The following is a 22,509-nucleotide window of genomic DNA, read 5'->3' as shown; positions in this document are numbered from 1 at the left end:
GAGGAGCTGGGCAGAGGCTGAGCACTGGGTGTTGACCAGTGTCTTTACCGCTCCTCAGACCCCCCCCCCCAGAACCCGTTGGCCCCACCCCTACAGGAGGATGAGCCTGGAGGACCTGGGAACTAAATGGACTCGTTTTCAGCTCAGTTCCACAGGTGTGCCAGGTGCTGCAGGCCTATCGTTCCCTCCGGTTCTAGAGAGGCAGAGAAGCACAGAAGGGCCCGGGGCTCCCCTGCAGCTGGATGCAGCCCCGAAGCAGGTCAGACCCTCCTCGGGGACACAGACCGGGAACTGGGAAGCCAGTGAGGACGCGTCCGCTGCAGGGGAGTTCCAGGCAGGTGTGTGCTCCTGGCTCTTCTGGGGCAGCAGTGGGGGCGGTTCGTGCTCACGGGCCCTCAGGCCCCGGTGCCAGGCGGACGGGACTGCTGTTTCCATGCGGGAACCCCACGGAGCTGGCAGGTGTCTCCCCTCTTTCTTCCCCGGCTGCCTTGTCCCCGGCTCATGTCGGCGGCTCTCCTGGAGACGGTGTGGACTGCCTCCCATCCTCTAACACACCCTTTCTGCTTCGACGGAGGGACTGGTTGGCTAATGGGACTGGTCCCCGACAAAGCATTCCGACCAATACCCTAAATCAGAGGGGACCCCACATAGGTGTATTTTGAGCAAGCTTGCCCCAGCGATCGTGATGCTATGGAACTAGTGAAGGTCCAAGCTTCTCATTTTGCAGACAATGAAATTAAGGCCCAGAAAGAGGAAAAGGCTTGCTCGCCACCGCGCAGAGCCAAATGGAAGGAGGCACCTCCGGAGCCCCCATCCCATGCTCTCCTCCACAGCAGCTGGAGGTCAGGTGAGGAATCACAGGACACTGAGCAAGTGTTTCTGTGCAGGGGGCGGCACACTGCGGCCTGGGAGCCGAATGCAGCCTGTTGCCCGATCTCATAAATCGTTTCATTGCAACTCGGCCCCGTGTGCACGTTGACACTGGTCTCTGCTGCTTTTGTGGGCCAAGAGCCGTCGGGCAAGGGTGTTGGGTAATGGACAGCCGGCGGAGCCCGAAGTCCTTGTTATCTATACCTTCATGGAAAAAGTTTCCTGGCCCTCGTTTTAGGAAGTCAGGGAAGGGGAACTTGGAGAGGTTCCGGGAGCTGCTAAACTGATAAAGTCGTTGCTGGTGGAAATGAGAAGGAAGGGCTTTCCAGGCACGCAGCGGGGTCTGTAGGGTGGGCAGGATTCTGGGGAGCTGGGCGCTGCTGCAAGGGGTGGGGGCAGGTCGCAGCATCTCCAGCTCCATCCACTGGGAAGGCTACATGGCTTCAGGCGGACTGAGGGGAATTTTCCATAGCACATCAAGAAGGAAACAAGTATGCTTGAACATGGCATCACCATTGTGTGCGGGTCCCACTCTGAAGGGTGCTGGAGAAGCCCTTTGCTGGGGTGATAAGGACACACCCACCCAGTTTTTGGGGGGCTTGCTCAGCAGCCAGAATGCTAATTCTCCACTTCATCACCCTCAGCCCTGCTCAGTAGCTGGGGCAGGAGGCGACGGGGAGGTCGCCACACTTCCCAAAGCCCTGGGACTCGTGAATCTGCCTCATGCTCTCTGAGCCAGAAGTGGGGCCCAGAAAATCACGATTTATGAGATGCTGGATATCCCTCTGGGAGGGAACATCAATCCAGCGTCTGGTGCATTAATCCATGAGCTGTGCAATCTCAAAAGTGAATTACTTGCCTTGGAAAATGAGGGAGAAGTGTCTGGAGTCTGGAACGTTTCCAAACTAAGAGCCCTGTACTTGGTCTGGCAGCGGAGGCCTGCAAGGATCTGAGCGTCCAGAAATCCTTCCCACCTGCTCTGGCCCAGTCGCTCTCTTCCCTGGGTGACAGACATGCCTTTTTTGGGGGGGGTGTTAATCTTGCTGTCTTAGCAAGAACGCTCCCCTTGGTGTACCCTTATCTACAGCAGAGCTGGGCACGGGTGGAGACATCCGTGTCGTTGGATGGACTCGGCTCAGCAGACTTCCTCAGTGATGGACGAGGCGCAAGTCCAACTGTCCCAAGACCCATCATGGCCCCGCGGGGATACACCTGAGTCTGCAACGCGCCCCAGCTATACCCATCTTCATTTCGTTACAAAACAGTTTTTTGAGCACCGTAAAGCTGACCAGCTTCTGGGACTAAGTTGTGTCGTCCGGACAATGGGAATGATGGGATTCCCATCGTCCAGGGAGGGATCAGCACGACTTACACCCTAGCCGTGTCCTCCTCCATTGCAGTTACGGGAACGGAGGCAGCAGTGCTGGACAGGAGGAAAGAGAAGTGGTGTTTGCCGTTCCGACTTTGAAAGATGTTACGTTATATGATTTTTGTAAACAATGGGGTTGCCCTCTAGGGTATTCTGCTCAAGGTAGTGTAAGAGTAAGGACAACAAGCCATTGTGTATGAAATGTTCCCTGTGCACCAGGCACTGGACCAGGTCCCACGCATCCATTATTGCAAATCACAATAAAAACCCTTTTGGAGGTAATTACGGTTCCTCTTTTGCACGAGTGCCAGAGCAGAGACTTTCTGGTGCTCCCGCACTCAGGGAGGGTGTTTGCACTGCTTGGTCCTCAACTGTGGACGGGAGGCAATGACCAGGCAGGGGTCCATTGGAAACCTAGCACACTCCCTAACCCCCTTTCTACCATGTGTGAGTCAACTAAACTGACCTGTGTTTTCAAGATAGGAACAATTTCAAAAGTCACAATCTGGGGGAAATCCCAGCTTTCCATGGAGCTGGGCAGAGTCCTGGGTCAGAGGGACATTAGGGTGGTACTGGGGGCAGAAGTCTGACGCAATTTTGCAGGAGGCTGCAGACCTCAAACCAGGAGAAGAGGGCACTGTTCTGTGTCCACGGTGACCTTGGAAGCATGTGCGAGCGAGAGGCAAGGCAAGGCCAGGCAAGGCCAGCCCAACAGCGACCTGAACCCCGGGGAGGCCCCGGATGAAACATTCTGACTCAAGACGAGGAATTCCTTGGGGAAGACAGAGAATCAGGTCCGTCCTTGGTTCACTTCTGTGCAGTCCTGCCTCTTCCCACTCTCCCTCACCCCACACAGCTTTCAACCGTCTCATCTCCAAAGACTGCATAATGGGATGCACCCAAGCTAAAATGAATTGAGCCATAGTTTGAAAGGGGAGACTTCAGGGGCACTAAGGGGAGAAGGGCACAGGCAGCTGTGATCGCCGGCTCCTTTTGGAATGGGCACGTTGCTGCGTCACTCCCGCCAATGGCTGCCATGTGGATCGTGACAGACTGTTTTTTCTGGAGTTTCTCTATAAAATCTCTGGATTTTAAATTACAAGAACCTTAACCTTGTAGCCATGATGTGGCTCAAGTGGGGTCTCTGTTGGTTGTCAGTTTGCTCTCTCTGGCTGCGGGCAGGGGTGTTCTTGCATTCTGAGGCAGCATTTCATAGAAGAGCCACACTTGGAGGTGGCAGATGCTGGCCCTGAAGACGATGCATGGGATGATTTTCGAACTGTGGTCCCAGGACCGTTAGCATACCAATGCGGTGACGGGGGCAGTCGTGGGACTGGAGGTGGTCCTTAATGTCATCCCACTGCGCCCTTTACTCCTGCAGCAGGAAAAGCAGCTCCAACCTGATAAGTTGTAATGCTGGGCCTCCAAGAAGTATTGATTTAAAAGATGAAGGAAGAAATAGAAGGAGGGAAAAGGTGGGAAGGAAGGAAGTGAGAGACAGAGGAAGGGTGTAGGGAACTAGGGGTTGGAACCAAGACTATAACGCGGGACCCTGCCAAGGAAACACAGCATGTGGTATGATCATGCTGCAGGCTTCCAAACAGACTTCCTGAGTTCAAATCCCGGCTTCGCTAGCTGGGTACCAAGGCACAGCTCAGCCTCCTGTCCCGATTTGCAAACTGGGGAAGCTGCTCCTTCCTGTTTCATAGAGTTTATAGGAGGATAAGCAAATGTTTGAATAAGTGTCATGCACTTAGAACAGTTTCAAAATAGCAAATATCAGTAAATGTTAGCTGTTCTTGTTTTCAGCAAGACTTGAAACTATGCTTGTTCTCAGTGACTTGATGTCTGACTGCCTGACGTCACCTTTAAAACATGCCCCCTAGGGCTGGTCCAGGAGCTCCCTGAGAACAAGCCACAGTAGAGATGCTCCTGTCTGCCATTCATTGCAAACTGGGATTCGTTCAGATTTGCATTTACTCAGTAGCTGTCCCTGTCAGACATGGTATCATGGTACGACACGTTTCTCTGGAAGATGGAGACCAAGAAAGGAAGAAATTCGTCTGCAGTTTTCTCTGTGGTCAGTGCCCTCCTGCTGTCTCTGAGCCGGCAGAAATCTTTGCTAAGCTTTTGCCTTGAAGGGACTAAGAGCCCTCCATGCCTGCCCATCTGGGGCTTGTGATACTGTTGGAGTAATAAAGAGAAGACTTTAAACACTTAAGTGACTCCAGAGAGCGCCCAAGAACCACCACTTGCTAAATCAATAGTGTAGATTTATTGCAGTAACTCTTGAAAGAAATTTTCGAAATTGGCTTAAAAAAAGCTCTTACTCAAAAACAAATAAATTCCCCCAATAGTCATAATAAAGTTTGGACCACTGGAAACCCAATTTACCAAACCTTTTAGCTATTGAACTCTATCTCGTACGAAAATGGAGTCTGGGGGTGTGTGTGAAGAAGCCAATAGGGCCTTACCTCCCCACTACGGGGTGTGTGGGACTTCATCAGCCACTGTTGACAGCATAATGCCTACAGAAAGAAATGAGGCTAACAAAATGAAGAAATCAACCTTGTTATAGGGCAGCCATTCCAGGAGAACAGTAATTCAGCCCAGGCTTTTATTTTATTCATTCTACTTCATGTGAATTTCATGAAGGCAAAGGACACACACTTCCCCTCTAGGAAGACTTTATTAGATAGTCCCATTGACCCCAAGGGCAACACCTGCCCCACTGATGTCTGGGCCCTCTCCATGGTGCTGAAGGACATCAGTTCAGGATGCGAATTGCCAGCAACAGAAAGCACCCTGGGCTGACTGACAAAGAAAAGGGAACTTAACAGATGCCTCAAAATGACTAAAAAGTGTGGGGAAAAAGACACAGAGAGTGGTTGGGAGCAAAAGAAAGTTACAAGAACCTGGACAAAACCAGTTTTGTCATCAAAACTGATGGTGCCCAAACTAATTGTCTACTGTCCTTGACTTTGTATCATGCATCCTGCCTTCAAAGGGCTGCGTGGAGATATCTGACTGGCTGAGATCACACATCCTAAAATATGCCAGGACAATGGGGAAAGATCTGGCCTGCTCTTGAGAGAGTCGCCTCTTGCATCCCTGCTCTTTGCAATTAGCATGGAGGGCAGAATTCAGGATTCAGGTTAATGGTGAAGGGCAGATGGGGGAGAAAAGCCTTGAAGGTTGCCCTGTTTCCAAGCACCTTTGGACTAGAGTATGAGCTTGGACTTAAAAAAAAAATTACTTCCTCTCTATCTCAGTCCCCAAAGTGTAAAATGTTATAGGAGCAGGTAAATGTACAAAGGAATGAGGAAAGATAGTACTCTACTGCAAATCACATTGAAACCAATGACATTGCTTGAAAGGAGAACCACAGCCCTCATGGAAATAATATGAGCCTTCGCGTCCCATAAAGCAGGGCACTCAGACTTGGCCGAATGTTATAATCACCTGGGGAGAGTAAGAGAAACATTATTGATACCTGGGTCTATCCCGGACCAATGAAATCAGAATCTTAAGTGGTGGCACTTAGACATTAGTATTTTTAGAACTCAGGGGATTTTGATGTGTGGCCATGGTCAACAATTACTGCTATACACAAAAAGTTTCCTCCTTTCTCCACTTCACTTCTAAATTATTATTACTTTTTTGCTTCCTAGTGTTATGCAGCAATTGTACTGGGAAGGGTGTTACAAACATGGGCTCTGAAATCAGACACACAGGCTTGAATTCTGCCTTCGTCCTTTTATGGGGTTGGGAGGAATCCTGGGTACGTTACTTAGCCCGTTAGTTCTCAGCCTTGGTAGCAATCTCAAATTATTTGGTAGAAGAGATTTAAAGAACTGGTGTCTGGGTCTCACCTCTGGCATTTTACTTTCATTGCTCTGGAGTGAAATGTGGCATTCTTAAGGACTCCCCAGGTGATTCTAATATGCAGCAAGTTTGGAGAACCACTAACGTCACCTCTGTAAGCATCAGTTTCTTGATCTGTGCTAAGCCAACCTCCTGAGACTATTGCAAGGACAATATGTGCAAGGACAATAACACATGTGTAGAGCTTAGAACATACAAAGCAACTATCCACCAAGTGGGAGTTATTACTGTGATAATATTTCTGCTGTTCAGTAACCTGGCAGGACTTGCAAACCTTTGTCCTTCTGAGACCACAAGTCCTGGGATTTGCTGAACGCAGAAGGTGGGGGAAAAACAGGACCTTACCTAAGCCCCTCAGGTCCTGACCTAACTCTCCCTCCTGAGTGTCAAGTTCACATCTAGCTCTGCCCCTGTATGTGGCTGGACCAGATCCTGTCACTTATTTTCCTTGTTGCAGCCTGGTGGATGAATGTGAGCCCAGGCTTTGGAGGCAAAGCCCTGGGTATGAATTGCACACCCCGCCCGGTGTCATTGCTCCTATTACTCATGTCCCCAAACCTCAGTCCCCTCATCTCTGAGATGGGGACATACATCCTAGGAGCTTGGCACACAGCTGTGTAAATGTTGACAACTAATCCAATTAGTAAAAGAATGTTTATGTGTAAATGTTGACAACTAATCCAATTAGTAAAAGAAACCAGGGTATGTGAGGACACAGGTAAGCCGAACAAAACCACGGAGCAAGCAGAGCCCTTCACAGGTGAGGAGAAAGAGCATTGAGGCATCCAGTTCTGCTAGATCCTTCCTGTGGGAAAGCTCCCCGCCTGGCTTCCATGGGCTGCAGGGATCTCTGCGCCACACAGTGCTCAGTTGCGGCCACGCATTCCTGCTAGCTTTTCTTTTCCATGCAGCCTGCAGTTTCCTGAACCTAACCTACCAGGAATGTATGATATATTCATTCGGGAGCAGCTGAAATTTTAGCTAAATTAGGTCACACTTCAAGAAGTGCAGCTGCGAAGAGGACATCAGGGGTCCGGGTAGAAGAGGCATGGATCCATACACCATCCTGAAGTTCTTGCAGTTCTGTAGCAACTGTGGGGGCTTCCTGGCACTGCCATGGTGGTCCCTTCCCCCAGGACAAGTCCATCCCTTCAGATCCACTTGGGCCATGAGGAGTCCTGGATTCAAGATCATACAGAGAGAGGGGGGCCCAGCCCTCCTAGCTCCAAGCTCCATTAAGAGAACCTAGGGAAAGTCAACAAAGGGATTGCCCATAGAAGTTCTATTTATTGTGAGAAAACAGTTGTTTGAAGACAGTGAACTTGGGACAGTATGTTACACAGCAACAGAGAAGGGATGCGGGTTCTGACTGATACAGTTCTTACAGACCTTAGAGTATCCTCTGCGCTTTCCCAGCGGGACATGGCAGAGGGAGAGCAGAATCAGCTTGGGGTGCTAGGGGCCGGGAGGACCTGAGGAGCCCATCCCACTGCCCAGTCTTCCAAGGCCCTGAGGCGTGCAGGGGAGCCGTAGAATTTTCACCTAGTTCCAGGGAAGGTTACTGAAGTCCGCTGACAGAGAGAACAGAAGCCGACCCAGACCTGGCCTCGGTGTCCTGCAGAAGGGCATCTGGCGTGCACTCAGAGATCAGGTGGAAACATGGAAATGTCATGAATGTCAGCACCAAAGAAGGACCAGACCCAGCGCAGGATGGCATCCCTATGGATGAAGCCAGAAGATGGAATATCTATCTGAAGACCGAGCCCCACAGTCCCAAGTCACCTGACTCTTCCCACCCGGGCCAATCTTGAGGGAAACCAGGCAGAGGTCAACAACCTCACGGGCTGCGTTTAAATGTGAAATGGCTTAGCAACCCTGGAATCAACCAGACTAACTTTTCTGCTACCGAGCAGAAGGGGGGTTTAAGGCAGACATCAAGGTCAATGACAGACGGAGGAACAGAGGTGTATATCTTGTTCTGCATCCTGGACTTTGCAGACTAGGAATCCGCTCAGTACTGCTGTTAGCAGACGTTGCATATGGCATAACAAACGAGTGACCGTTCTGAGCCCCCTCTCGGGACTGGAGAAGTCGCTTCCATCCTCCACATCTTGATCATGCAATGTCCCTCTCCCCCTGCACTGCTCCTTGCCTACCATTTTCGTTCCAGTTTCTTCTACTTTGGCCTCTGCAGGATGACTCAAAGACTCCAAGCTTCTTTCTACCTCGGTGCCTTTGCACTTGCTTTCCCCAGACACCATGATGGCTCACCCATCACTGCACTCGCCCTATTATCCATGGCTCACTCAGCCACTTTGTCTGTATCACCACACGACACATTAGACATTTATATGCATTTGGTCATTCACCATCTGCCTCTCCTCTCTCCAGCGCAGGGTCTGTGAGGGCAAGGACACGGTGCTGTTCACTGTTATAGCCTCCTGCTACATCACAGTGCTGACCATACGAGGTGCTCCATAAATGTTTGTTGAATGAATAATGAATGAGCGATTGCTCTAGGAGCCAAGTTCGCTGATATTCACACTTTTCTTTCCTTCCACCGGTCAGGTTAATATTAATTTCCACTCAAGGAAGGAGGAACTCTGCTTAGTAGAGAGAAGGGGGCAGAAGCATCCTTTGAAGCTATCAGCCTTCGCAGAAGGGTTGAACTCCTTCCAAGAGAGAAGCCAAAAGCAGAGCCTGTTGGAGACCTTCCAGGAAAGACACGCTCCGAGGTCCACTACTAAAACTTTGCGTTTTCCAAGTATCACAGAAGACAGAAATTGGATCTGCTCCAACGTTTGCTATTGAATTTTACGCTTGCTGAACTCCACTAAATACATAATGAGAGGCTGAATTAACGATGCAAAAGTATAATTTACAGTTAATGTTTGTAATTGATGAGTTGAGGGTTTTGGTGGCAGCAAGGACTGCTCGAACCAGAAGAACCAGAGGAATCGGAGAAGTTTTACTGCTCAAATGGAGGGCGTGCTCTGCTCAGTACCAAGCCCTTCATCCGTCAAACATTCCCCAACACCCGCCCTGTGCCGGGCACGGTCCTCCAATGCCAGAGACGCGGGGTGAAGGCACGGCGGTCCCCAGGAGGTCACAAACCTCCATGAGGAGCTCCCCCAAACCTGCTCTCAGTTCCCATTCATTTGGCTAAAGGCTCAGCGAGGAGACTGACCAGAGGGAGTGCAGATACCGCATATCTCGCGGCTGCTCTGCTCCCGTCCCCGGTCCCCTCCTGCAGCCCCAGCTGCTGTGGCATTTTCCGAGCAGGCAGGGTCGCAGTGGAGTGGAGAAAGGAGTCTAATCGTCATGCTATCACGTCTCTTTGTACTGGGGGGTCCGTACTATCTTCAAAGCGACACTAGCCATCTCTGTCCTCCTACTTCATATCCTCAGACCCAGCTGCATGATAGAATTACTGGTGAGCTTTTCAAAAAACACCAATGCTTTTTAAAAATGCCTCTTCCTCTCTCCCCTTCAGATTCAACTGATCTGTAGCGGCAAGAACAGCTCAGACTGAAAGCACCAGAGGGGATATAATTTTTTTTTCTGGTAAGTCTTTCTAGGGTATCCCTATGTGCAGCCAGGGTTAAGAAAAAAGGTTTATTGGTGTCTTTTTTGTTGTTGATTTAAGGGAATAGCTTCAAATATAGAGACCTGATTCTCCTAGCAAACCTAGCCGCAACAAGACAGCAGTCTCATCCGAAGCACAGACCGGGGAGCCAGCCCAGGCGTCCTGGGGCACCGTCTCTGCCCACGGCCCTGGGAAGCCCCACCTAGCCCTGGAAGGGCTCATTGCTGGATGCTGCTTACACTGTGGTCATCAGTCAGAAAACAGAACCCACACCAGGTAGTTCTGTGAGGGGGTTTAACTGTAGTTATAAAGGCTTTGGGTGGGCAGAAAGGACAAATGGGATGGCAAAGCACTGGGAGATTATCAATGGGTAGATCTTCCTACAGGGGGCAAGGGGAGGGGGCAGTGCCCCAGGAGCCAGGTCACTGGGGAGAGAGGCAGCCATGTCAAGCATCCCCACAGGAACTGGAGCCACAGGGGGGGACCCAGTGCCTGAGACCCCTAAGGGAGCATGGAAAGCACCAGATACCCTACTCCTCTCCTCCATCCAGTCTCTCACCAGGGCCTCCCAGTGGCTAACTGTAGCCAGAGCCCGGCTGGCATGGGATCCTGGAAACCATCCAGTGTGGCGGGGTCACAGAGCAAAGGAAAGGCTGGGAATGGATTGGAGACCAGACCAGCAGATGTTTAGCACACATTCCCTCCAAAGCCCCGGCACAAACACCACCCGCTCAGCGGACTGTCCCACCATATTCCCTGGGAAATCTGCAGACTGGTCAGCTCTGCTGCTCCGAAGAGAGTAGATTACCTTCCAACACACATGTCACGAGCACCTCAGGTAAGCCTGGCACTGTGCTGGCTGAGGCTGAGCAAGGAAGGCAAGGCTCTTCTCTTGACACTGGTTTTACTGTAGGGTTGGAGAGCTGGGCCATCGCAGGGCTGCCCAAGAGGCTTGGAGAAGGCGTCTCCGAGACAGTGACGTGTGAGCTGAGGCTGGGTGAGTCGGGGGAAGCCAGGGGAACCGACAAGGGGTATCTGAGGACAAGGGGGCATCGTGGGAGGAGATCCTTCATGACACGAAGGAAGACCAGTGGGCTGGAGCCAACGAGCACAGATGTAGACAATTCCAACACCTGCGAAAGGAAGCTCGAGGCGAGGCCGGCGCCCTGTCGCTGCCAGGGGTGCAGGTGGTGGGGGTTTTCTTGAACCCATTCCCCGCACATTTTAAAATCCATGCTGTTTATAAGTGCTGGGTCCGCTTTTTTATGTTAAAAAAGGAAAAAACGTTGAGAAGGCATCATATTTGGTTTCCAGAAGGAGCTGAAGGAGGGTGTGGGGTTTGAGACCGGAGGACAGTCAGGACAAGACCCAGGGGGACGGTGTAGCCTCGAGGGAATGATATGCTGGGGCTACTCCCGGGCTCGCATGCGAGGATGATCCCTCCGTCTTGGCGAGCACAGTGGGCCGCTCAGAGGAGAGCGATGGCGGCCGGCACGTGGAGGGGAGAGAACTGCATTAGTGCTGGCGAGGGAGGGGCTATGGGGCATCGGGGAGCAAAGGGTCAACGTGGCTCAGTGAGGATCTTTACCATCTTATTTGGACACTTGCGTGTGGGTTAAAAAGAGGAACACTCTGCCTGATAGGAAGGGCTCCTGGGTCCTCAGACAGGCTTTGGCTCAAATTCCCATCCTCGGATCCTTGGTTTCCCTGGTGTGGGAAGCTGCAGCATCGTCCTCCCATCGTCATCCCCTCCAGACACGCCCTGCATCTGTCCACAGCTCTGTGTCCCCCTGTGACGGCCTCCATCCAGGCCCTCGTCCTCTCTTTGCTGACCACTGTGGTTGTCCGCGCTCCCAGAGTCCACTCTTGTCTCTCGATAGTCTCTGCTCTACTCAGGAGTCAGAGGGGTCTTTCCGTAATAAACTCACAAGACCACGCGCACCCTTCAAAGTCTCTCTGGCTTCCCACCCCGGTAAGAATACAATCTAGGGTTCCCTCCTGGACACGTCCTCCCCCGCCAATCTCGTCTCCCACCTTCTCTGCCTCGGTCGTTGTGCTCCAGCCGTGGGGACCCTCGCGACTCCACGGACGCGGCGAGCTCATTCCCACTTTTGTGTCTGCTGCTCCCCCGGCTGCTCTTTGCGTGGCTGGCTCCGTCTGGTGACAGCGTGGAAGCCATCACCTTCTGACGCTTGCACGCCCCGCTCAAGGAGACGCTGTCCAGCAGCCACACTCCAGGACCAACCACGTGGCTAGGTTTTCCTTTCTGCGCTAGTCACTGCCAGACAGATGGGCGTTCCTTTGTCCATTTTCCATCTTCCCCGCCAAGATTTGAGCTTTTCGAGGTGAGAAACTTTGTCTCAGTCTCTGCAGCACCCCCAGCCCCACAGTGGGGCCTGCGATGCAGGAGGAGAGGAATGCGTCTTTAGCAGATGAATGAATGAATGAGCTGTGCTGCCGTACTGCCAGCCCATTGCTCCCGGCGCCCTTCACGTCAGCCGTCCCTCCTGCAAACGCACCTGTTCTCTCCTAGCAACGCTGACTGGGAACATTCCAGAAGGGCGATCCAACGGGCTGAGCTGATTCAGGGAGGCAAGAGTAAGCGGAAGAAACGGCGGGGGAGGGGGAGGGAACTCACTTCTGGACGTGGCCTGTGGGGATGCAGAGCCAGGAATTCCTCAAAACCCGCACCCTGTCATGGCTCGCCGTGGACAGTAAGTGCTGCTTGAGAGCCAAGGGGCGGCTCGGCTTCCCTTGCAGGCTTCCCTTGTGGTTTCCAGAGGCCCTTCTGCATCCCAAAGACAGGCACCCGGCCAAGGCTGCTAACTCAACTAAGTGTGTTTGCACCACTTGGCGTGTCCTGCTTCGGAAGAGCTTTTATTGAGTGTCCCTGATAGAAACTAGATGAGCTGAGAAGCACCTCCATCACAGAGACAGGTCTGCAGCTACGCAAGGGGCTGGTCCTCGAGAGATGGCAAAGCTTTTCACTAAATCAGTGTTAACGACGATTTCAGTGGGAAGAGCTGGGAGTGTGGAGGGGGAATTCAAGAGGGGCTGTCCCGCTCGGTGTAGGGGACGCGGGTCCCTCAGGCTGTGCCTCCCATCACCCCAGGACCCACATAAAAAGCAACCCAGGGTGGCAGGACCCTGGGTCAGGAGTCAGGACATGGCTGTGACCCTGAGGGAGTGACTACTTCTCGCTTCTGAGCTTCCCGGTGTCCATCCAGTTTGTACGATCTAACAGCACGGCGGTTCCCTTTTGGAGAGTTCTCCCCTTCCTCTTCCACTGGGCTGTGATGGGAGGTTAAGTTCTGGTGGTTAGCCCCCACTTGAAAGATGAAGTGGCTGAGTCCTCCGTCTGTCCTGTTCCGTATGTCCAGCCTGGCTTCCCCAGGTGGATGTGCCCCACTGGGCCCTTGGCAACAGGTGCGGTAATGAAGGGAGTCGAGAAGGGACGGCAGAGTGAGGTCATGATTCCGGCTGACGCCAGCTGATCTTTGTGCCTCGTTTCTGCCCTGCTACCGTTACAGTCACCCTGGCCTCAGTCTCCCCTTTAGTGAAGGAGGACGTGCTCAAATGCCCAGCTACCCCTGTGGTGTGCTGGCATGCTCTGGGCGCAGTGGCGCTCACCCCATAGCAGACGTCAGCGTTTCGGGGAGCCAGAGCCCTGCGACGAGACACTTCACGAGACGCCCTGCCTCCCTCGAGCTCCCTGCGAGCCATGTCTCACCCTTTCATCTCTAAACGGCTCCCTGTGCTCCCGCACCACGGTGGGCTGGCTTGAAAGGCAGGCAGATGCCATGAACAAATGTCTCCCCTGTGAGCCATCGCCAAACACAGCAAGAGAACCAGATATCGGGGAAAAAACGCATGGATGGAAAAAAGAAACGGAGGATCAAAACCGTATTTCCCCACTGTGTTCTTGGGGGAGCAGTGCTTTTCTCTGGGCTTGACCGACCACGCGGACCCATCGTAAGGAAGGAATGCAGGCTGGCAAGCGGCGCTCTCCCTCCTGGGACGTGAGGGAAGCAGCCCTCATGAATCTGGGAATCTGGCCTCCCTCGAGCAGCTGCCGGGAGCCAGGGAGGGGGTGTTGGGGGGCTGGTTTTCAGATCAAAGGCAGTGAAGCCAGGACTGTTTAGCTGAGACGATCCAAGGGGACCTGCAATTTAGAAAAAGCCATTCTTAGGTGTCTGCAAGCTGCCCAAAGAGAGAGTAAAGATGCTGAAATGAACCGCGTCCTTTGAGAAATCAGTTTAAAGGCTGCAATTTCATCTTAGAATAAGCTCGGCGGAATGGACTCCCTGGACAGAGGGCTGCGGGGAATTGAATAATACTGTGTTCACACTGGCAATGGAAACATCATCCTCGTTGAAAAATAGTTTCAATCCCTGGGCCCTCGCGTGCTCACACGTTAGGAAGCCACCTGGACAGCTGTTCTTGCTCCGTCTCTGCAATTCTGTGCCTGGCTCAGGAAGGCACGTGGCTCTGAGCCCTCCGGGGTGCAGGGGGGAGGTCTCCGGGCACCTGCCCACCTGCCCCTGCAGAGCGCCACATGCACCCCTTCTCCAAAGAGCTACTAGGTGCCTGCGCCGGGCAAGGCCAGTTTTGAGGAACCGGGGGCAGCAACAGAGCAAGCCCCCGTTTGTGCTAGAGATTTCCTTCTGGTGCAAGGGTGCTGGGGGCCACCCGGGGTGGTGGGGAGGCTGATGGCACACAGACCAACAACAGGAGTGCCTGCCTCCAGGGCTGGGGAGGAGGGAGGCCACATGACCAAAGCCACCCAGGTAGAGCAGCACTAAAGAGAAGCACTGTGAGTCCAAGCACTTTCTGCTCAGCCTGGGGTGGGAGCCAGGCGTGCGGGCTTGGCAGCCGGAGCAGTGATAACGAACAGTTGGCAGCCACGCAGAGCTCGCCGTGTGCCAGGCGCCGCTCCCAGCATTTTATAGGACCACTTGGTATTCATAAAAGCCTTCGAGGTAAGTACTGCTGTTATCCCTGCTTTCCAGATGGAGAAACTGAGGCACGGGAAGTTCAGGTGTGCTGCCCAAGGCTGCACTGGTACCAGGGGGATGGGACCTGGATCCAGGCTCTCCTGCGTCCCTGTGCCCGATAGCTGCTTGGAGCCCCGGGGAGTTGGCGGGAGCAATGCCGCTGCTGCTTCCATGTCGGGAGGGAATCCCACATTTCTGTGCACCCTGAGCCAGCCTTCCATGCTGTGCAAACTGCCCAGGAAGCTGGAGGCCATGGGCAGACTCTTTTCTGGTCAGGAACATGAAGACAGTGTCGTGCTGCAGGGCAAAGTCTGGACAGGTGTGCCGGGCAGCCCTTGTAAGTTTGGGGGTGTCCTTATAAACTCAGTATTTCTCAGAGACTCCCCTTGTAAGTTTGGGGGTGTCCTTGTAAGTTTGGGGGTGTCCTTATAAACTCAGTATTTCTCAGAGACTCCCCATGTACCCTATTCCCCCCAGGACCACTCCCGGTCGCCACCACCATAAACTGGCGGCTTATTAGCAACAGGAATGCATTTCTCACAGTCCCGAGGCTGGAAGTCCAAGACCAAGGTACCTGCAGGTTCGGCAGTGAGGACCCTCCTCCCGGTTCAGGAGGCAGACAGGGCAAGGGGGCCCTGGGGTCTCCAATTCCGTTGTGGGGCTCCACTCTCATGACCTGATCCTCTCCCCAAGCTCCCATCTCCTCGTACCATTAAGATCACACATTAGGGGTTAGGTTTCAACATCTGCATTTGGGGGGACACAACATTCAGTCCACAGCACCCAGCCTGGGAGCCGGTGGTGGGACAGGGACACTGTTGAGAGTGAAAAGCTCCAGCCGCACTGTGAATAATAAATTGTCTGAACCTATTTGGGTCCACTGTTTCTTTACCAGTTGAATTTATGGCAGCGTGGCAAGCAAACCTTAGGAATTGCTTGCCCATTCACATTCAGCCTCCCGAATTAATGATACAAACAGGGAATAAATAATAATGTAAATGTATGCTATCAGCCGGGACAAAGGGCTATAATGAGGAGGTACATAGGGAGCTCATAATGGGGTGGGAGATGTGGGGAGGAGCCGTGACGATCAAGAAAATCTAAACTACAACCCGGGAAATGAACAGAGGTTTCCTAAAGCATAGCTAGCAGAAGGGGCAGCATGTGCAAAGGCCCTGAGGTGGGTGGGACAGAGGAGAGTGAGGGTGCATGTGGATGAGGTCTAAGCTGAGGGATGCAAGCGGTAGGAACAACTGGCCTTGATCCTGAGAGCCGAGGGAGGCCGTCTCGGGGTTGGGAGCAGAGGAGTTGCGAGGAGATGGTCAGTAGGTGGGACCCTCACACTCTGTGTTAACTTCTTTCTTTCTTGTGTCTCTCGTCTTTGTGCCTTGCATCAGGAGAGCTGCCTGTGTTTTCTGTCCAGCTGGGGAGTCTGGTGACCCCTCTCAAGGTAAGGAAGCAGCACGAACATCCAGGACCCCTTGCAGAGCACGATACACCCTGGCATCCTCTCGGCCGACCAGGTTCAGCAGCAGCCCAAGGGGACTTACACCCGAGAGGCTCCCATTATTTATCCATAACTTGTAACTAGATCGAGAAGTACACACATACACGTCTATCTGGAAGGGGATTTTGCAGCCATCCATTGCTGGAACTTTCTTTCTCAATACCCTGGATCCTGGCTTGTTTCTTCATCCTGAAGATGGGATACATTATGGTGTCCACCCCCAGGGTCTGAGCCCGGCTGAATGAGCTGATGGACATCACGCACCTTGAACACACACTGACCTGGAGTGCGCGCTCGTCCCGTGTGAGGTGCACCTGTCCCCAAACTGTGGTCCTTCGGGGGGTCTCCAAACCTCAAATTCAGAACACACCCCCGGGCATGCCCTTTGGCCAAATCTAGGCACCCTGTGTTCTATTATTTACTTCGTGTTTTTCCCATAAATGGTCTCACCTTTTTCTTAAACTTACATTCATGTATCGAACAGAGAATTTAATATCAACACATCCAGTTGGACGCAAGGTCCGCTTGCCAGGAAGGAATGAACCAGGTGAATGGGCTCATCAGATCTGATGCAGGAGACAAGCCCTGAGCTGTCGGCTGCACCGCGACCTGCCCGGTCAGAAGCACTCAGCGGAAATCAGGGGCATGAGGTCACTTGGTCTCTCTGGGATGTGACTGATTCGATGTCGCCATGTGACCTGATCCAAATCAAGTCATCTTGCGTAATACTCTGGGGACGCTGCTTTTGTGGCTTCTTTGGCTACCAATGCTCATGGTTTGCCAGCATTCACTGCAAGCGCCACCATCAAGAGGGAACGTTCTGGAAGGAGGCTGCACGGAGAAACCGCCTCCATTCCCCTTCCTCCTCCGTGGCCCAAAGGATCTGTGAGTTATGCCCTAAGTGAAGAGTAACGAGGCTCCTCAGGTCCCTAGCGCTGGACATCCTGTCCCCACCTGCCCCCCGTGCTGTGATCTCTGCACCCCACAGCCGTGAGCACCTGCCAGGAAGACTCATTCTCTCTCTCGTTGTCTCAGAAGCTCAGGTGGCTGGTGCTGCAGACAGGTCACAAGGATGGAAGCCCAACATGGCTGGAGAGATGCGTTCAGGAGAAAGAGAAGTGGGAGCAAAGCAAAGAAGCCCATGAGCCCAGGCTTCTTGCCGTGCGGGGCATTCCCTACAACGTAGTATCAAGAGCCTTCAACCCGCTGTACCCAAGAGACAAACATCCTCCCTTCTGCTTCACACTGCTTCCTGGGTAACACTGGCCACAAGTTTCGTTCCACAAAAGGCATGATTGTTTCTCTTATAAAGAAAGAAAAAAAGGGGAAGATGTGGGGGAAACATCTCCCACATCATTAAGGAATCTTTACGTCAGGAGGAAAGTTTGGCGGTTTTAACTGCTTATGTAAGAGTGGGAAAATGCGAGTTGGATCCCAATTCGCCCTGGAGCTGATAATCCTTTTACCCACAACAGAGCAGAATTCTGGTCTTGCAAACTAGGTCAGAGATTGCTAAATATATACTTCTAAGTATATCTTTATAACGTACACACTGTATTTATATAAACACAATATATTCATATAAATACATAATATAAATTACGTATCAGCATGCCTTATATATTAATAACATATGTTGTCAGGGTATATTTGGTTACTGTAATTATTTACCATTTTTTGACACCTCAGAAAGATACTTTTAAATGCAGCAGGTGCACACAGTGCAAAAAATCTAGCACTGGGAAACAGAAGATGTTGAAACGGAGTTTCACTCCCAACCCTGACTCTTCATTTCTCAGCTCCCCTCATCTGTATAGCTTTCCAGAGATCTGCTGTCCATTTGCAAGGATATACTTTTATCTTATTTTATTTACACCTTTTAAATTTTTAATTGTGGTAAAATACACGTAACGTACAACTTGCCATCTTGCCCATGTTTCGAGCATACTACACTCGCCCTATTATGCAGACGCCACCACCTTCGTCCCCAGGACCCATTTCATTTTGGCAGAGTGAGACTCTGTCCCCGTTGAACACTAACCCCCCACCCGCACCCCAGCCCCTGGCGCCCCCCCCCATGGTGCTTTCCGTCTCTGTGATGCCAAGGACTGCAGGGACCTCACGGACATGGAACCACACAGTCTCTGTCTGATTGTGACTGGTTTCCCTCACTCAGCATCACGTCCTCCAGGTCCATCCACCAAAATGGATTCTGAAGCATCCTTCATTTTGTTAACCTGCAGTGTTCACATGCCACACACACTGCTCGGTGCCTTGCTTTTTTCCCTTAGCAAGATTTCTAGAGAACTTTCCAGATCAGTGGAAACACATATAACTCATTTTAAATGGCTGTGTAATATTCCAGGCAATGGAGGTGCCAGAATTAATCGACTGGTTGTTTCCAGCCTCTTTCAGACCACGCCGTGAGAAGAGTCTATGCATATGTGCAAAGCCATGCATTCCTATAAGGGTACCTGCTGGGTTATAAGTTTGGGGTATTTAACATTTCGTACGATGGGACTGCTGTCCAAAGAGATTGCACCAAGTTACGATCTCAAGAGCGATATCCTAGACCATGCATCTCCCACATCCGTGGTTCGTTGGTTTCAGGAACCCGGGCTTCAACAAGTGACCAGTCTATCTCACGGTGACAAGCAAGAGGACAGGTGATTCATTGCGCATGCGGCCAAGAGCCCTGCCTCCTGCATGCAAGCCTGGGTAGCCAGGTCTCCGCGAACTGAGGCTGGCCCTGGGACGGGCTTTGCCAAAGACAATGTGGCAGAAGTAAGTGGTGCTGCTGGACTAGGACCCAGACCTGAGCCTTAAGAAGATGTGGCATGCACGCGTGCACACACACACACACACACGCGTGCACACACACAGTCACAGTGATAACAATAGTGGGGGAGAAAACTTTGGGAGGTGATGGGTCTGTCTGTGGCCTTGGCAGTGGTCATGGTTTCCCGAGTGTGTCCTTCCCCCAAACTTGCCGAGTTGTATACGTCGCGTATGTACAGCTTTTCCCGTGTCCGTCAAACCTCAATAAAGTGGTTTAGAAATGAAAGGAGACAGCAGCTTCTGCTCTGTGCTCTGGGGAAAGCCAGCCCCTGACTCCCCTGAGACCCCGCCGTGGGGAACGCCCCCCGAGCCATGGGGGAGCCTCGCGGACACCGAAGGCCCTGGCTCTCGCCCCAGCAAGCTCCTCACTGACAACAGCCGGCACAGATGAGCCAGCCGTGGGCACGCACCCATCTTGGATGCGCGGATGCTGGGGAGCAGACCCCGTGATGCCACGGGGACAGTACGAACAGTCCCTCCGAGGCTCCCCCAAATTACAGGGGCTGGAAATGACTGGGGTTGCCCGTTCCGTAGCAATAATTAACTTCACATATCAGAACAGAGCGGAATAAGTATAAAAGGTAGAAAAACAACCCCCCCCCCCCCCCCGCAGCACCAGCGAACGGTGACCCTTTCTCTGCACTTTTACCCTCGGCACATTCCAGCATTCAGTACTTGTTTTTAGGATCTCTCCTCGCCTAACCGATGGTACTACTATTGCTCAAAAGTGATTTCTAATTAGAGACACAAAATCGCAGATGTTTGGAAGTCAGTAGTATACACGGGTTTAATTAGCCATTTCCCTGGTGATGAACATTTGGGCTGTTTGCCGTGTTTTACAAATAAAGCCTCGATGAGTCAAGTCTCGATGTCTCCTGTGACTTCTCCAGGGTAGCCACTAGCAAGTAGAAGTGTTGCCCCTAAGAGTTGGACACTTACTTACACACTGAACAGAAAATTCCAAGTTGTTTTCCAAAGAGTCTGTACCAACTTCCAGTCCCACAGGGGGTGCGTGAGTCTGTTTTTCCTACACCCCCAGCATGAGAGATCTTCAAAGGCTTGAACTGAACTGGTCTGATGGGTGAGAAACAGATCTTGTTTCCAGGTGCCTTCTCTAGTTCCCAAGGAAGCTGAGCACTTTCCCTTGAGTTTACTGGCCACTTTGATTTCCTTTTCGGCACATACCCTGTTCACACTCTTTACCTGTTTTCAATTGGATTGTTTCTCTTTTTCTTATTTTTGATACAGCTCCACGTCTGTTACCTGGGTTGCAAATACCTTTGACCTCTTGTTTCCATCCCTGGGTCCCCAACAAATCCCTGTGGCCCCCGAGGCCTGGGGTCGGGCCACGCTAATCCTTGCCCCTCGATGCCTGGGACCCCGTCGGCCACGTGTCTTCGTGGCTGCTGAGCACAGGGCGGAGGTGGTGCCTGGGTCCGCTCGGCTCACAGCGCCCCGTCTTGCCAGCTTTCCTCAATGGCATGGAACCACCCCCGATACATCTCTTCGGGGAATGTGAATAAAACATCTGTTTTCTCCACTTCCTCATAACCGTGTCCTTTCTCACTTGGCACCACTCGGATCGCCCTGAAGCAGAGTCCCCTCCGGCTAACGCAGTAAAAAGAGAAGATGAGAAGTCGGGAAAATTGACATCAGCTGCCTGGCCCCAAAATACACTCCAGCTGGGTCTCAGATGTGTCTAATATCCTGGCTGGTCATTGTAACGGCGAACTTCACATTTTTGAAGACTGGGGAAGAGGTTCAGATTCGAGGAGCCTGGGATTTTTCCCTAACTGCCATGGTGAGAGTCAGCCCTCTCCACAGGGAGCTCAGAGTGAGCTATGGACCATCCCACGAGCCACTGATGCGAAGTGCCCTTTGCAAACACACGACAGAGGGATTCCCCTCTCACCGACGGAAGCAGCGGTCTGCGAGGGGCCCCGTCGCCCACATAGGCTGCACATTTGCTCAAGGGCTGGCTGTGTTTCAGAGCTCGCTGTGATTTGCAATTTAAACATTTCTTTTGTTCGAGAGCAGTTTAGAAAGGAAGAAAACAAGCTTCAGGCACGGGGACCCCAACAGCGCTGTCGGGGGACAGTCTGCACGCCCCGTCCACGGGCCCGCGTCCACACTGCTCACTTGTAACGCTTTTGTATCTGCCCCCATCCCTGATGCTCCAGAGCCCTGACGGCTTCTCCCATTAACTTGACTTCCCTTTGCTTCTCAAGAGTACCCTCCGCTTCTGGAAGGTGGGAGGGTGTTTGGTGCAAAGCACTGGTTCTCAACCAGGGGTTAGTTTGCCCTCACACCCAGGAAACCACTTGGAGATCTCTGGAGACATGTTCAGTTGTCGCCACTGGGGCGGGGCAGTGCTCTCAGCACTCGGGGGGTAGAGGCCAGCGAGGTTGCGGAACATCTTACAGGGCTTGTGATAGCCCCTCGCAGCAAAGAATTATCCTGGCCCGGGGGGTCAGGAGAGCCAGAGTTGAGACATGCTGCCTTTGCAGGAAGTCCCGGAAGCAAGTGCGACCAGGCAGGTGCACGAGGGGGCGTCCGTGCTGATAGGGAGGGGTGGGCGCTCTCGAGAACACCACGCCGCCGTGTCCAGCCCGGTGCACGGGTGCCGTGTGGGGTGCTCCCCTGTCCTTACCCACAGACTTCAGAAACCTCGATTCTTTCGGCAGAATGTGTTGATTTAAAAACCTTTGCATGGAATTAATAAGATGTCCCATTCTCCAGTTTGGACTGAGAGCTTGGGCTCCTTGTCACCGGGCTCAGGGGAAGTCAGACGAATCTGGGCCAGGACATTTAGGGGGAACTTTTTCATCCTTCCACCAGCTCTCCCCAGTGTTACTCCGTTCTGCAGACCAGAGAGCTGAGGCTCGTGGAGATTAGTCCTCTGCACATGGTGGGTTTTGAACTCTCGCCTGCGGCATCTTTCCTCTGCTTGGAAGGCAGTGCTTTGTGGTCTCTGCCTGAGCTTTGGCCTTCCTCTGGCCTTCCCCTTCCTCTTCACCTAAATCTAAGCTGCACATCCAGGCCTGGACTAGTTACAGTTCCTCCAGGAAGCCTTCCCTGACTGCACCCGGACCATCCTCATCTCCCTTTGGATTTGTGCAGCCCCGTGGATCGGGACAGTCATCCTGGTTGATTTTGGTCGGTACCATGCTGCCTCACCTCCCCGCTGACTAAGCCCTTTGAAGGCAGGTGCTGGCTTCTCGTCCATCTCTCTCACCTGCCCTGCATGGAGGGCAGTGCAGAGCAAACAGTGAATGCATCGTTTCTCTCAGTGGGCTCTCTGGGTATACCCTTGGGCCAGCGATTCGGCCACCCAACACATTTGGGAAGCAAGAAACTTCCTTGCTATGGGACTTATCAGAGCCTTGCCGTGTCGTGTGCCCAGGATGCTCCAAGAAAGGGGTATAAATTGCATGATTTCCCAAACTTCTGTGACTAGAGA

At 52.5% G+C, this 22,509-nt stretch overlaps 1 protein-coding gene across 1 annotated transcript in view; it reads right to left on the bottom strand.

Moving 5' to 3' along the window:
* Positions 1 to 22,509, bottom strand: part of TMEM132C (transmembrane protein 132C) — a 195,361-nt gene that overhangs the window by 64,598 nt on the left and 108,254 nt on the right. The gene's annotated exons all lie outside the window — the stretch shown is intronic.

The sequence above is a fragment of the Ursus arctos genome, unplaced genomic scaffold, assembly GCF_023065955.2.
Source record: "Ursus arctos isolate Adak ecotype North America unplaced genomic scaffold, UrsArc2.0 scaffold_34, whole genome shotgun sequence".
NCBI classification, from domain to species: Eukaryota; Metazoa; Chordata; class Mammalia; order Carnivora; family Ursidae; genus Ursus; species Ursus arctos.
The sequence above is the reverse complement of the archived record's forward strand: the minus strand, read 5'-3'. Positions and strand labels throughout refer to the sequence as shown.